At 37.4% G+C, this 13,332-nt stretch overlaps 1 pseudogene; it reads right to left on the reverse strand.

Annotated features, from left to right (window-relative positions):
* Positions 1–11,320: 11,320 nt before the first annotated feature.
* On the reverse strand, positions 11,321–11,854 carry LOC112849729 (keratin-associated protein 13-3-like; annotated as a pseudogene).
* Between the last annotated feature and the right edge of the window lie 1,478 nt (positions 11,855–13,332).

Here is a 13,332-nt window from a genome sequence, read left to right on the forward strand (position 1 = left end):
AGTTCTGAAGCCTATTCATCTTGTGGTTAGTAACTCCTAAGTTTGTCATGAGGGCTATTTTGAAAAAGCATTTGGAAGTCACTAAGAATGAGAAAGACAAAGACACATACCTTAGTTGCTGGAAAGGAAGGAAAAGTTAATTCTGCTTTGGAATATATAAAAATAAATATTCTTCCAAATGATTATATAAATTTTCTGAAGCAATTTGTCACCTATTTTCCTATATGATTTTTTTTTTCAACGTTTATTTATTTTTGGGACAGAGAGAGACAGAGCATGAACAGGGGAGGGGCAGAGAGAGGGAGACACAGAATCGGAAGCAGGCTCCAGGCTCTGAGCCATCAGCCCAGAGCCCGACGCGGGGCTCGAACTCACGGACCGCGAGATCGTGACCTGGCTGAAGTCGGACGCTTAACCGACTGCGCCACCCAGGAGCCCCTCCTATATGATTTTTTAAATGAAATAAATAACTTTATTAGTTTTCACAAAATCCGAATTTTGACCTTGTTGGCTTTGTCTGTTTCATGTTGATTTCTATATCATTGACTTCTATTCTTGTCTTTATAATTTCCTATCTTAAAATTTCTTTTGGTTTAAATTTTTATTCTTTTTTCAAGCTTCCTCATGTAGAGTACTAAAATTTTATTTCAAGCTTTCTTGTATGTTTGTATATACGTTAAAATTTAAATGTTTCCTTCTTATCAGCTGTATCTCCCCAATTTTACTGAGTTATATCATCGTTATCATGCATTTCAAAATATTTCCCAATTTCATTGTTTTTTTTTTTCTTCGATGTTTGGAGTATAATCAATGGTATTTATTAGTTTATAATCATATGAGGTTTTAAGTTAAAATTTTGTTTTATTTGTGCCTTATCTCTACTGATTTTTAACTTTTAAACAACATATTTCCAGCACTAAACTGAATAACCCAAATTTAAACTCTAAAGCCAGCCTTTAAGAAAGAATTTATTTTAATAGATTAGCTTCTCTAAATGAAATTTACATGATTTAAATCTAATAAACGTCTTAATCCACAAATAATATGGTGGCTTCTTATTTGTTTATTTTCTACTTTTGTTTTGTTGTATATTTGTGAAATTGAAATGAAAGATTCTCTTTTTCTGTGAAAGGGCTTTGAAAGGTTGTGTATGCAAGGTGTGAAGGTGCAGGTTTCTCTGACAATAAATCTGAGGAGCAGAGGAGAGTTGAATTCACTCAATGAACAGCTGACCATGTATCTGTGCTGGCAGAGTGAAAGAATTAAGAAGTTGCCACATAACACCAGGAATATAGAAAGCAAGGAAATAAGTTTATATGGTTTGGTCCATTAAAAAGAAAGAAGTATATAGAAAACTGCCATGTGTTTGTAAAATTGAGAGAAGGCTACCTATGAGCTTTCAATAACTAAAACTGAATTTATCTCATTTTGGTTAAAGGTGTCTGCATTTTGCATTCCAACAACCAGTTTCAAACCTGATTCATTTATCTAAGCATGTATGACATTATCACTGAAGCCAGGTGAGAAGGTCAGGTTCAGAAGACATGGATTCCATCTTGGTGCCTTCCCAAATGGGCTTCTGGAACAGCCCAGATGTCTGCTTCCGTTGTATCTCAACCTGAGGTTCAGTTATTTTATGATTCCTTTCTAAACTTTTATAAATATAGTATATCAGGAAACGATAAGCTGTTAAAAATAGGGCTTATTGTAAATGAGCCAAACCTAAAAATAAAGTGATAACTTTGCACAGAGCCAGGGAATCTTTAAAGAAATTTTCTGTGTGTTTTTTCATCATACTTACAAGCATCCCAGTGTGGAATTCATTCATGATAGTCTAACGTCCTTTTAGCATATGAGAAAATAGAAGCTCGAGGAGAAACATAGACTTGCCAAATGTGCCATTTCTTAGAGGAAATACAAATGTCCCACTCTCTTCCTGGATGCATTAAATATGAGAGACATAGTGACTGTAGAGATCACCACGTCAAACTTAACTTGTTGTATAGACATGGATCTTGAGACCTACAAGAGTTAGTTTCTAAGTCTCACAGAAAGTTAATGGCAATGCTAAGGATAGACCCCTGGTTCCTAAGTTTCATTTTAATGCAATTTCAATTGTGCCATGTAATCTCATCTTCTCTCTCCTCCAGTCATCCTTCTTCCTTCTCCCGCTCCCCATTATCATCATGAGTTTCTGGGTCCTAATCTCCTCTTAGAAGGACACCAGTCATGTTGGATTAGAGCCCACCCATTTAACCTCATTTTCCCTTAATTACCTCTTTAAAGGTCCCATCTCCAAATACAGTTACATTATGAGGTTCTTAGGGGTTAGAAATCCAACATGGGAATGTTGATGGGAGGGGCACAAATCAGCTCATAATACCCATTTTGGACAATGTTGTGACCATGCAAGACCATGAGGCAACAAACACAAGACTCAAAGTCATCATGTTGAGGACAGTGGAATAGAAGAGGTAAAAAAGACTCGCCATTAAATTGCTTGAGCAATGATCATGGTTTCAACACTGTCACTGGGAAATCTAAAGGGATTGAAATTTTGAGAGAAAATGTAGAAAATTTCATTTGGCTGTCCCTGACAGAAATAGAAAGGGTAGTGTCCAGTACTCTTCTATGAACTTAATTTTATTTTGCTTATAACTTCCACGAGTTTTAAAATAGAATAATCCATGTAATCCCCACATGCACATTCCCACATGGGGGCCACAGTCATTCTAGAGATACAGAACACGGACAAAATAGCCTTAACATGGAGGAATATTTTTTGGCTAAATCAGAGCTATCGCTGATGATTAAAAAAATTACCTGGATAAAAACGTAAAAGTGGTTTTCTGGCTCCAGGAAATACTCTAGTTATTTATTTAGAGAGAGAGTGAGAGTAGGGGCAGAGAGGGAGGGAGAGAGAGAGAATCCCAAGCAGGCTTCCTGCTGTCAGTGCAGAGTCGAACACAGGGCTAGATCTCACAAACCTTGAGGTCATGACGTGAGCTGAGAACAACAGCCAGGTGCTTAATGACTGAACCCCCCAAGTGCCCAGCAAACAACCTTCTAAAGGCAAATCAGGGAGAGATTCAATAGTCATTACATCGCAATATAATGCAATACACACAGCTGGCAATTACAATGTTGAGGCAGTACATTTGTAATAGCACAACTGATACTTAGGTTAAATACAATGTCCCATTTAAGGATATCAGCATCAAAGTATAAAAACTATCATTGCATATCAAGAAATTGTCTCAATCCCGTATAAAAGCTGCTCCCGAAACAGCCAACACCTATGTCCAAGTCTTCTGCAACATTCTGAGTTTACCGGGATCAAAGTAAGGTTCCTTCTATATTCCAGCAACAATTATTCTAGGTCTTGTTTCCAGCAACAATTATTCTAGGTCTTGTTTCCTTGTAGTCCTGCTCTCTACCAAAGTGCTACTAGATTTCCTATAGGTCCTACCCCTACCAGACTTCCAAGTTTCTCTTGCTGTATTTCGTGCTGATCTGTTACACCCACTGGCTGTGTATATTTTGAACTCAAGAATTCAGTTCCCAGGTTCCTGCTGCCTAAGCAATTCTATTTCCAGGAATTGGCAGTCATCTTTTTTACCAGCCAGCATGCGGTTCAGATTTCTAGGGATTGATGTATTTAGTTTCCCAGGAAACTCATCATGAGTCATTTCTATGCAATTGATTTCACCAATTCCTATTTATTTATTCTTGTCACATTGGTGATTGCAGATAACAGCTTTGTTACCCTTCAACCTTGACTCCCATATTTTTTATTAGTCATGCCTCGGTACTATGTTGTTAAACATCTTGTCGATACCAGTCAGTTCTCAAAATAATATTCATTTGACTCTGCTCATAGGAAATGTATGATCAACAAATGTTCCATTATATTTTTTTTCAAAAAAGAATGCATTCATTTATCTGCTACTGTGTAGTGAGACATTTTAAAACCAATATTTAAAAATGTGGTTCCTGTTTCTTTGAACTTACCATCTAGCAAGGTTAACCAAATAACAGTGATTAACAGCTGTAAACAAGCAAATCCTCAACACATACATGAATTTAACAATGAGAACTTAACTATCTTAAGAACTTAACAAAGCTTCCACGAGAAAGTATTTTACAAGCTGTGGCAGGAGGATGAACAAAGATTTCTTGATCAAGGTAGAAACTGAAGCAAGGATATCCAATGGGAAGATGATTGCACTAATCTGAGCAAGAATGAGAAAAATCTATGATAATGAGGTCCAATAGTCAGCATATCTACATGTATACAACCCGTATTTTTTTTTTTTTAATCTTTGTCTCCAATTGCTACATAAATCCTCCCTTTGCCATAAACCAGCTGAACTTCAGTTATTCCCTGAACACACAGTAAGCATTTTTCCATCCTGCTTTGGTCATTTTACACCCTCTTCCTATACTCCCTCTTATCTGTTCTCATAGTTCTCGTGTCTTTGATATTTAAGATCATCCTACCTTTTAGATTCATTGCCTTTTTTTTTTTAGATTCATTGCTTTTTAAGTTTATTTATTTATTTTGAGAAAGAAGGCATGCACACGTGCAAGTGAGGGAGGAACAGAGAGAAAGGGAGAGAGAGGATTCCCCAGCAGGGTCCGTGCTCAGTGTGGAGCCCAACACAGGGCTCAGTCTCACAAACCATGAGATCACGACCTGAGCCAGTATCAAGATTTGGATGCTTAACCAACTGACCCATCCAGGTGCCCCTAGACTCATGTTTAAATGCTATTTCCTTTATGGTGCTTCTCTATCAATACACGTTATCTCTCCATCTTCTGAAATTGGGCTAAACTGAATTACAGTGAAATTTAAAGAGGGAGGTGTTAGAGATGGGATGGTATCATGAGTATGCCAATCTTAATTAGAAGTTCAATTAGTAAATTTCTATGTGTAAAGTTCCCATTTCCTGATGTGAGGAGAGTTTGCAGTTGGAGTTCCCAGGCTCATGGAGGATGAGAAAGCAGGGATTTTGTTGCAAACGTCCTCTAAATTGACTCAATTAATAATCAGTCAATTTCGGCCCATTTCCATGGTTAGATGTAATCTGATCCCATAAACAACAAGCTCTTAAAACTAAAAGATACATATTTATTAATGTTGTGAGCAAAGAGGGTAGCACACACCTACACACTCATACACGCACACAAAATCAGCCACATCACCGTATCCCTACATTTCTAGCCACCATTGCACTACAGGAGTTAGCCACAGCAATAAGGCAATAAAAACACATAAAAGGCATAAACACTAGCAAGGGAACAGGAAAACTTTCTGTATTCATAGGTAGAATGACATAAAAAAATGTAATGAATCTATAAAATTACAATTAAAATCTGTTTTATTTCTATGTAATAACCAAAAATATGTGAAAAATCCAAAGTATGTTATATGAATAACAAAACATATAATCTACATTTCAAGAGTTAAGATTTGTATATTTTATACTATGAAATACTGCAAAAAGAAATTAAATAAGATCCAAATAAGTAGAGACACATATCATGGATTGAAAGACGTTTAGTATGCTTAATTTATAAATTCAACACATTCTGAACAAAACTGCCAGGAGGCATTTTTATAAAAATTGAAGAACTGATTCTAAAATTTATATCATGCAAAGAAGCAAGAAAAAGCACAATCATCTTGAAACAGGAGTAAAGTTGGAAGACTTTCATTATCTCATTTAAAGAGATATATATAAAGGTATATTAAGATATTGTAGTACTGAAATAAGTATAGATAATTAATCAGTGAAACAGAATAGAGTTCTAGAATGGGTTCACATGTATACTGTCAAATTTTTTAATGGATATGTCAAATCAACATCTTTGTAAAAAATATCTTTTTGGGGAAAAATGTCTTTTCAAAAATTATATTAGAATCAGTGGTTATCGGGGCACCTAGGTGGCTCAGTTGTTTGAGAGTCCAACTCTTAAATTTGGCTCAGGTCATGATCCTAGGGTTAAGGGATCAAGGACTGTGTTGGCCTCCTTGCTGAGTGTAGAGTCTGCTTGGGATTCTCTCTCTCTCTCCCTCTCTCTCTGCCCCTCCCCACACCTGTTCACACTTTCTCTTTCTCTCTCTCAAATAATAATTTAAAAAAAGAATCACTGATATAGGTAAAGAACTTAAGAAAATATATGTGTTGATACCTTTCATAGACATATATAAAGACTGAAGTTTTAAAGCTTCTAGCAAAAATAAGGATATCTTTCTAACCTGATGTGAAGAAAAACTTTTCTTGAAGAATACAAAAAAAAAAACAAAATAAAAGAAAAGTAATTGATAAGTTTGATTTCATCAAAATGAATTTTTTTTCTTATCCAAAGTTGTCACTAAAATGAGAGAAGTCATAACTATGAGATTATTAGCAGTATATTTATCAATGGACTGATTTCCAGAGTAAATAAAAAATTCCAAAATCTTAGTAAAAAAAATTAATATGGCAAAACATGAATAAACACTACACAAAGAAGTCACAAGGATAGCCAGTGAGCACAAGAAGGGGTGCTCAAAATCATTATTCACCAAGTAAATGCAATTTAAAATCACAAAAAAATACTACTCACATCCAGCAAATGGTTAAGAGAAAGAATGATGTCAATATTGATGAGAATGTGAAACTCCCAGAAATGTAGAACATCACTGGTGGTAGAATAAAATGATAAAACTAACTTTGAAAAACTGATCAGCAATTTTTTCTTTAATTTTTTAACATTTATTTATGGTCAGCATTTTCTAATAAAGTTAAACATATGCTCACTCTATGATCCAGAAATTCCATTCGGAGGTCTTCCTAAAAACAAACAAACAAACAAACAAACAAACAAACAAACAAACAAAAAAACACTAAAATCATAAGCTCACAAAAAGACTGGAACAATCAATGTTCATTGCAGCTTTATTGATTTAAAAAGTTTTCTGTAATCTTGTAACAATTCAATGTCCATCCACAGGTGAAGGACTAAACACACTGTCATCTATTTGCACATTTATGTCCACAGAAATAAAATGAATAAAACATATGTATCATGGAGAATCTCAAGAACATTATGTTGAATGAAAAAAGATGGACACATCTAAGAACATACCGTATGGTTTAATTTTTAGAAAATGCTAGAGGCAAAATCATTTTACAATGACAGAAATCGTTACAATAGTTGGCTCGAGTTGGCAGGGATTGGTTTAAAAGAAGCATAAGGATACTTTCTGCCATGGGAAAATGTTCTATATCTTGATTGGGTAGCTGTAACTAGTTATAAGTGTATATATTTGTCAAATCATCAAACTCTACCATTAAAATCTGTTCATTTAATGGTGTGTCAATACTAATTGAATAACAAAAATTATTTTAAAAAACTAACAAATCGGACAATCTTATACCTCTGCCTAAAACCATTCAATGGCCTCGCTGCTTTCAGAAGAAAGTGCAATTCTGAGCTAGACCACTGAAGACAAAGAATGGCCCCCAAATCTTTCTGGCCTAATTTCAAGGCAGTTTTTCATTTTCCTTCAATGACAAGACAAAATGCCATTCGGTGTTATAATGTACATCTCAAGACGGGGTCCTCAAAATACTCTTCTCCAAGCACTATCTATCCATTCCCTACTTACTCTTTCAAGCTATTTCAAATTCTATTCTTCTGGGGAACTTTTCTTGACCTCTAAGGCTAGGCGCATATCTCTCGATGTTATTTTAGTATCAGAAACTCATTCATAGCTCATTGTTACTATAGTTAAATAATTATTCTTTAGTATTTGCTTTCTCTATTAACTTTCAGGCCAGTTAGAACAGAGACCCCACACCTTTTCTTACTATGTTTTAAATTATGGAGTAATACACAAATATAATCTAAATTAAAAACATATTCAATAATACACATTTCCATTTCACAGACTCTGACTCATGGAAAAGGCTCAGTGAAAATGTCATGAAAACTAATGATACTGACAACATGTTTGGCAATGTGTTCTGAGGCATGACTAATTAGGAAAAAAAAACAAATATGAGGGCAAGGAGTTGGGGAGGATCAAGCTACTGTCTGTAATCACTAATGGGATAAACATTAATAAATAGAAATTGTTGAAATCAAGTTCCTAGAAAGGATTCATGGAAGCATTTCCTGGGAAACTGGTTACACTTATTCTTGGAAGTCAGAATTGGAAACCAGTTGGCAGACAGATGATTAGCAGCTTCCGGAATTATAGTTGTGCAGGCTGCGGAAGCCGGGACCTAAACCCCTAGGTTCAAAATCCAAGGTGCTGAGCATCTCTGTCAAAGGACGCAGCAGGAGGAAGCCAGATAAGTGCCAGCTGGTCTCTGTCCATTATGTGCAGTAGGATTAACTTGGCGAGAACTGGAAGATCACGATTCACTATACTCTACGGAAGTATAGAAAGAAGAAAGTCTGTGCTCTGGGAAATTTAGTATGTGCCAGAGACATGGAATAGAGAAGGGGGTAGTTTCCTGAATGGTCGTGGCAAGACATCAACTCAGGAGTTATGTTTCTTGTAGAATATTACAGGTTTCTTACCTTGGCTATCAGCGTGAAATGGGATATTGTTATAACTTCAAGTGTAATTGTGGTGTTGCAAGTTTGCTATCCTCACCGTTGAATTTTGCTCTTTTTGAGCACTTCATAATATTGCTATCTATGCACAATCAGTCTTTGAGTTTTTTTTTTTAAGTGTTTATTTATTTTTGAGAGAGAGAGACACAGAGCACAAGCTAGGAGGGGCAGAGACAGAGGGAGACACAGAATCCGAAGCAGGCTCCAGGCTCCGAGCTGTCAGCACAGAGTCCGATGCGGGACTCGGACCCACAAACCGTGAGATCGTGACCTGAGCTGAAGTCGGTCACTCAACCGACTGAGACACCCAGGCGCCCCAAGGGTTTTTTTTTTAATATATAAATTTGCTTGTTTATTAATGTTCGTAGGTAGAATAACAGTTCCTCAAATACACCCATATTCTAAATCTTGGAATTTGTGAATATGTTACTTTATGTGGAAAAGGTTAGTAAGGTAGCAAATGGAATTAAAGTTGCTAATCAGTTGACCTTAAAATAGGGACATTGCCAGATAGGCATGACATAATCTTAAGCATCCTGAAAAATGGGAGAGAGAGGCAGAAGAGTAGGTCGGAGTGAAGCAGAGTAAGATCAACCTGACCCTCATTGCTGTATCTGAAGACGGAGGAAGGAGAAAATGGGCTAAGGAATGCATCTGGCCACCAGAAACTGAAAACGGCAAGAAAGTAGATATTCCCATAGAGCCTCTGGAAAGGAATGCGGCTCTGCCAGCATAGTGATTTTAGCCCAGTGAGATTGTACCTGACTTCTCACCTATGGGACTATAAGATAATAAATGAGTATTGTTTATTCCACGAATTTGATGTAGTTTGCTTTGGCAATAACAGAAAAACTACGACACTGGTGTATTTCTGAAAACCAGAAAAATTTCCACTACTACATCTAAAATCTGGAGCCATTAACAGAGGAGACATTTGGCCTCAGCTTGGCCAAAAAAGTTTTGGCTGCTCCCCATGACTGCTATGCCCTTGCTTATGTTTTGGGGTAAAAATTGGATTCTTTCTCTTGGTTGAAGATTATGGGCATGATAACAACTTGGATCGTTAAAATTCCCGAGCAGGACCGTTTACAGAGGAGTTTGCTGATTTTAAATTTTATAACGCGACGGACGATGAATTTGTTCCCCCAAATCTTCTTTCATTATGCCTTTATGTGTTCCTCTAGCCATGTAAGTGTCATGACTATTTCCTAAACATGATGGGGGAGGAGGGGAGAAGATGGGGAAGAGAGGGAGCATATAAGGGAAGACAGGATCCGAGAGAATGCATGGAATAAAGCAATTCTACTAATAACTCTACAATAATCTGCTGTGTCATCTAGTAAAATTCTATCTGGCTCTTCTCTCAGTTTCCTCCTCTATAGAGTAAGTAGGTTGAATGTGATGAACCCCACAGCTCCTTTTACAATCAGATTTTATTATGTAGGTAGGAAAGGAGGAAGTAAATAGAGCATGGTGAGATATACTGAGATCAACTTAGCAGACTGGGTGTTTTCCAAGCTTCGAGTACCCTGCAATCCATTTCCTAATTTCAACATGTTTGAAGACCATATCAAATAAAAATAGGAAAAAAAAATTTAAACATTGCTTGTTCTGTATGAATATAATGTCTCTGGTTGCTATTGTGCTGTCTATGGTAGTATGTTATGCTATCTGTGTTATCTACTACATAGTTAGTATCTATGTTACATGTTAGCACCTTACATTTATAACACTTGGATGTAGGAGAGAATCTGGTACAAATAAAGAATATCTCATTTCATTTCAATATGCAGCGGAAACAATCATTTTCAATGATAATAAAGGTTTCATGTATAGAGTTAGATTCACTGTGTACGTTGGCAAAGAACCCAGGTGCAAGTTCACACCTGCTGAGCCTAGTTCCTTCCCAGCTAGGTTTGTTCCCATCTAAGTTGTTCTTATACAAATGGAGATAATTTGAGCAGATTGAAAACAGTAATTGGAGTACAGGGATTTAGTCAATTAAAAAAAATATGTGACATACCTTCACTGTGATTAGCTCTTTTCTGAAATTTTACACCCACACCCTAGTCTTTCATTTGAATAACCTGCATGCACAGCCTCATCATGTAAATCTAAATTTTGTTCGCACATTCTTCAAATTTCTCTGATGCATAATGTCTTTATGATGTCTTTTTATGCATGGTCTATATTTATTGTCTGAACAAGACATTCAAATCTCTTGAGATATCATTGAGAAAAAGGCTGTACCTAGAAACTGTTGGCATCCAAGGAAGTCCTGCTTCAACAGGAGAAAATACCCAAGCCCAACCAAAATTAGCGCACGCCTTTAAAATCTGAGATTTCCAACGGCCATTACCAGCAGTAATGATAACACAATTCCTACTTGACACATCACTAATAAATAACAACATTGACAGCAGATTTGGATAGCAGAAAAAAGAGTTTATTAAAATAAAATCATTTGACTTTTCTTCTATTTTTGAGAGAAATGCAAAACCATAAATTTTATCAACAATGCAATTTGAATTACTAATTAATCTTGTAGTCTGACAGGGTTCTTCTATCAGCCGGTGTTTGAGAGCAGGCAAGGTAAAGTTGGTGGCAATCAGGGAATATTAGATGCTTTCAAATGGAGAAAATTAAGACAATAGATAATCTCATCACAGAATCTGCCTGTTTCAAATGGATTTGGCTCTTTGACACACTAATCAGTAGAAGCCAGATCTACAGAGTGCGCATTACAAGATGGATGGAAACTTCTCAAAGGAAAATAGATTGGCGACAGAAACTGGATCCATAGCTCAGGGAGGGGAAACCACAGACTCTATAACCCAGAGGTCTGAAGCCCTGGGATCCATAGCCCAGTGAGTAGCAGCTTCTGGACCCAAAGCCCACAGACCCAGGGTAAGCAGTCCAGCAGGGGCTGCAGAACGTGGAGGTCCTCGGGAGGGAGCAGGACGTCTGGCAGGGGCTGGACACCACGCAGGACGTCCGGCAGCTGGTGGGCTCACAGCAGGTCTCCTGACAGCCGCTGTAGAGGGAGGAGCCCAGCTGGCAGGTGCTGGGAGAGCAGAGGTCAGTGCGGTAGACCAGGTTGCTGGGGTAGGAAGAGCCACAGGAGAAGCTTGGGTAGCGCAGGTAGCCCCCAAGGGAGCGGGAGGAGAAGTTTCCAGAGCAGCAGCTGTAGGACATGTTGAAGGGAGATGTGAGTTCACCTGAGTTACGGTGAGAAGACTCTGAGGTTGAATGTCACCTCCTAGACTGGGGCATTTATATACCCTCAGCAGCAGGTGTGGTGGCCTACATGGTCATCCTTTACATATTTGTGCGTCTTCATTTACATATGTGTAACTCAGAAATCTCTGTAATTGCAGTTGGATAGTCTCCCACATCTTGTATTTATGGGTGCTATAATTTTGGTGTTACAGCCAAAGCCAATGAACTGATCCTAGGTCAGAAATACCGTGACTGTATGACATTAATGATCATCCCATCATGATGAGGAAAGCACCAGAGCCAGGAAAGATGTTCCTCGGGCTTGTGCTTCCTGCATCTGCTTCTTGTGTATCAACATCTGGTTTTGTTGATGGATGCCTTCCTCCTAAGAGTGGGGAATGAGATCACATCAATTTTTTTTTTTTTTCTGGTGCATGGATCGGAGGCACAGTTTCTACCTAGATGGAGCCTTCCTTGAAAGATCCCTCTTGTCACCATTCATTCCCATGCTCCAAAATTACTTGGTGGTAATTCGTTATGCCAACAATGGAGAGAGATGCACCAAGCACTAGTTACCCACTGCGTCTCTTGTCCAATGAAGAGAGACAAAAGACGTAAAACAAAGACCGAGAGAGATGACCGGACATTGATGGACACCTTGCCACATACCTAAAAATGGGGTGACAACAAAAGGGCGCGGTTGAAACAACCCCAGGGAGGATCAATCTAAGTCCCTCTCTGGGCAGTCAAGAAAAACACACCACTATGGTGAGGGCAGGGAACAGTGGAAAGAGAACCATATAAGCTTAGGGAGTTTAGCCTTTTTTCTAGCGCATTCTTAAATGATGATCTGTTACACCCTGATGTCTTTATACTCAAAAACTTTCAACAGTAGTGTACCTTATGAATTTTGATGTGCTATCCTTTTTTATCATCTTCATTTATAAATATCCAGGTCTTCTACCATCTCAGAATGTCTTAGCTTTTTACGGCACAGGGTTTGAATGTTATTTTGGTAGTTGCACAGCCAGGTACCTCCCTACGTTTTCTTGCCTAAATGTTTCTTTTCAGTCCCTTTTCCTCAGGGTACATGAGTCTCTATCTCTTTCTCTCTGTGTCTGTCTCTGTCCCTCTCTGTCTCCAACTCAATCTGTGCCCCCACCACTTTCCACTCTTGTTTTTTCTGTGTTAAGTTTGATTATCTCCTTTTTCTTTCTTGTTTTGTTCTTTTTTGCCATTGTTGAACTAGAAATTGAAAGTGTTTTTTAAGTTTGATAATCTATCGTATTCTTAGAGTATAACCAACTGCTTTCTAAGTTCCATGTTAAAATAATGTCGGTTAAAAAATAAATAAATAAAATGAAACCAGTGAAATAATATTTTAGACCCGGGAGAATGTAGTATCATGGCTGATGTCAATATTTTCTTATTTTACTTTCTAATAAAACTCTAATACACTCACAACGGTAATGATAACAACTGTTGAATTTTCTCAATAAT

The sequence above is a fragment of the Puma concolor genome, chromosome C2 (genome assembly GCF_028749965.1).
Source record: "Puma concolor isolate L17-30 chromosome C2, mPumCon1.1.hap2, whole genome shotgun sequence".
In the NCBI taxonomy this organism is placed as follows: domain Eukaryota; kingdom Metazoa; phylum Chordata; class Mammalia; order Carnivora; family Felidae; genus Puma; species Puma concolor.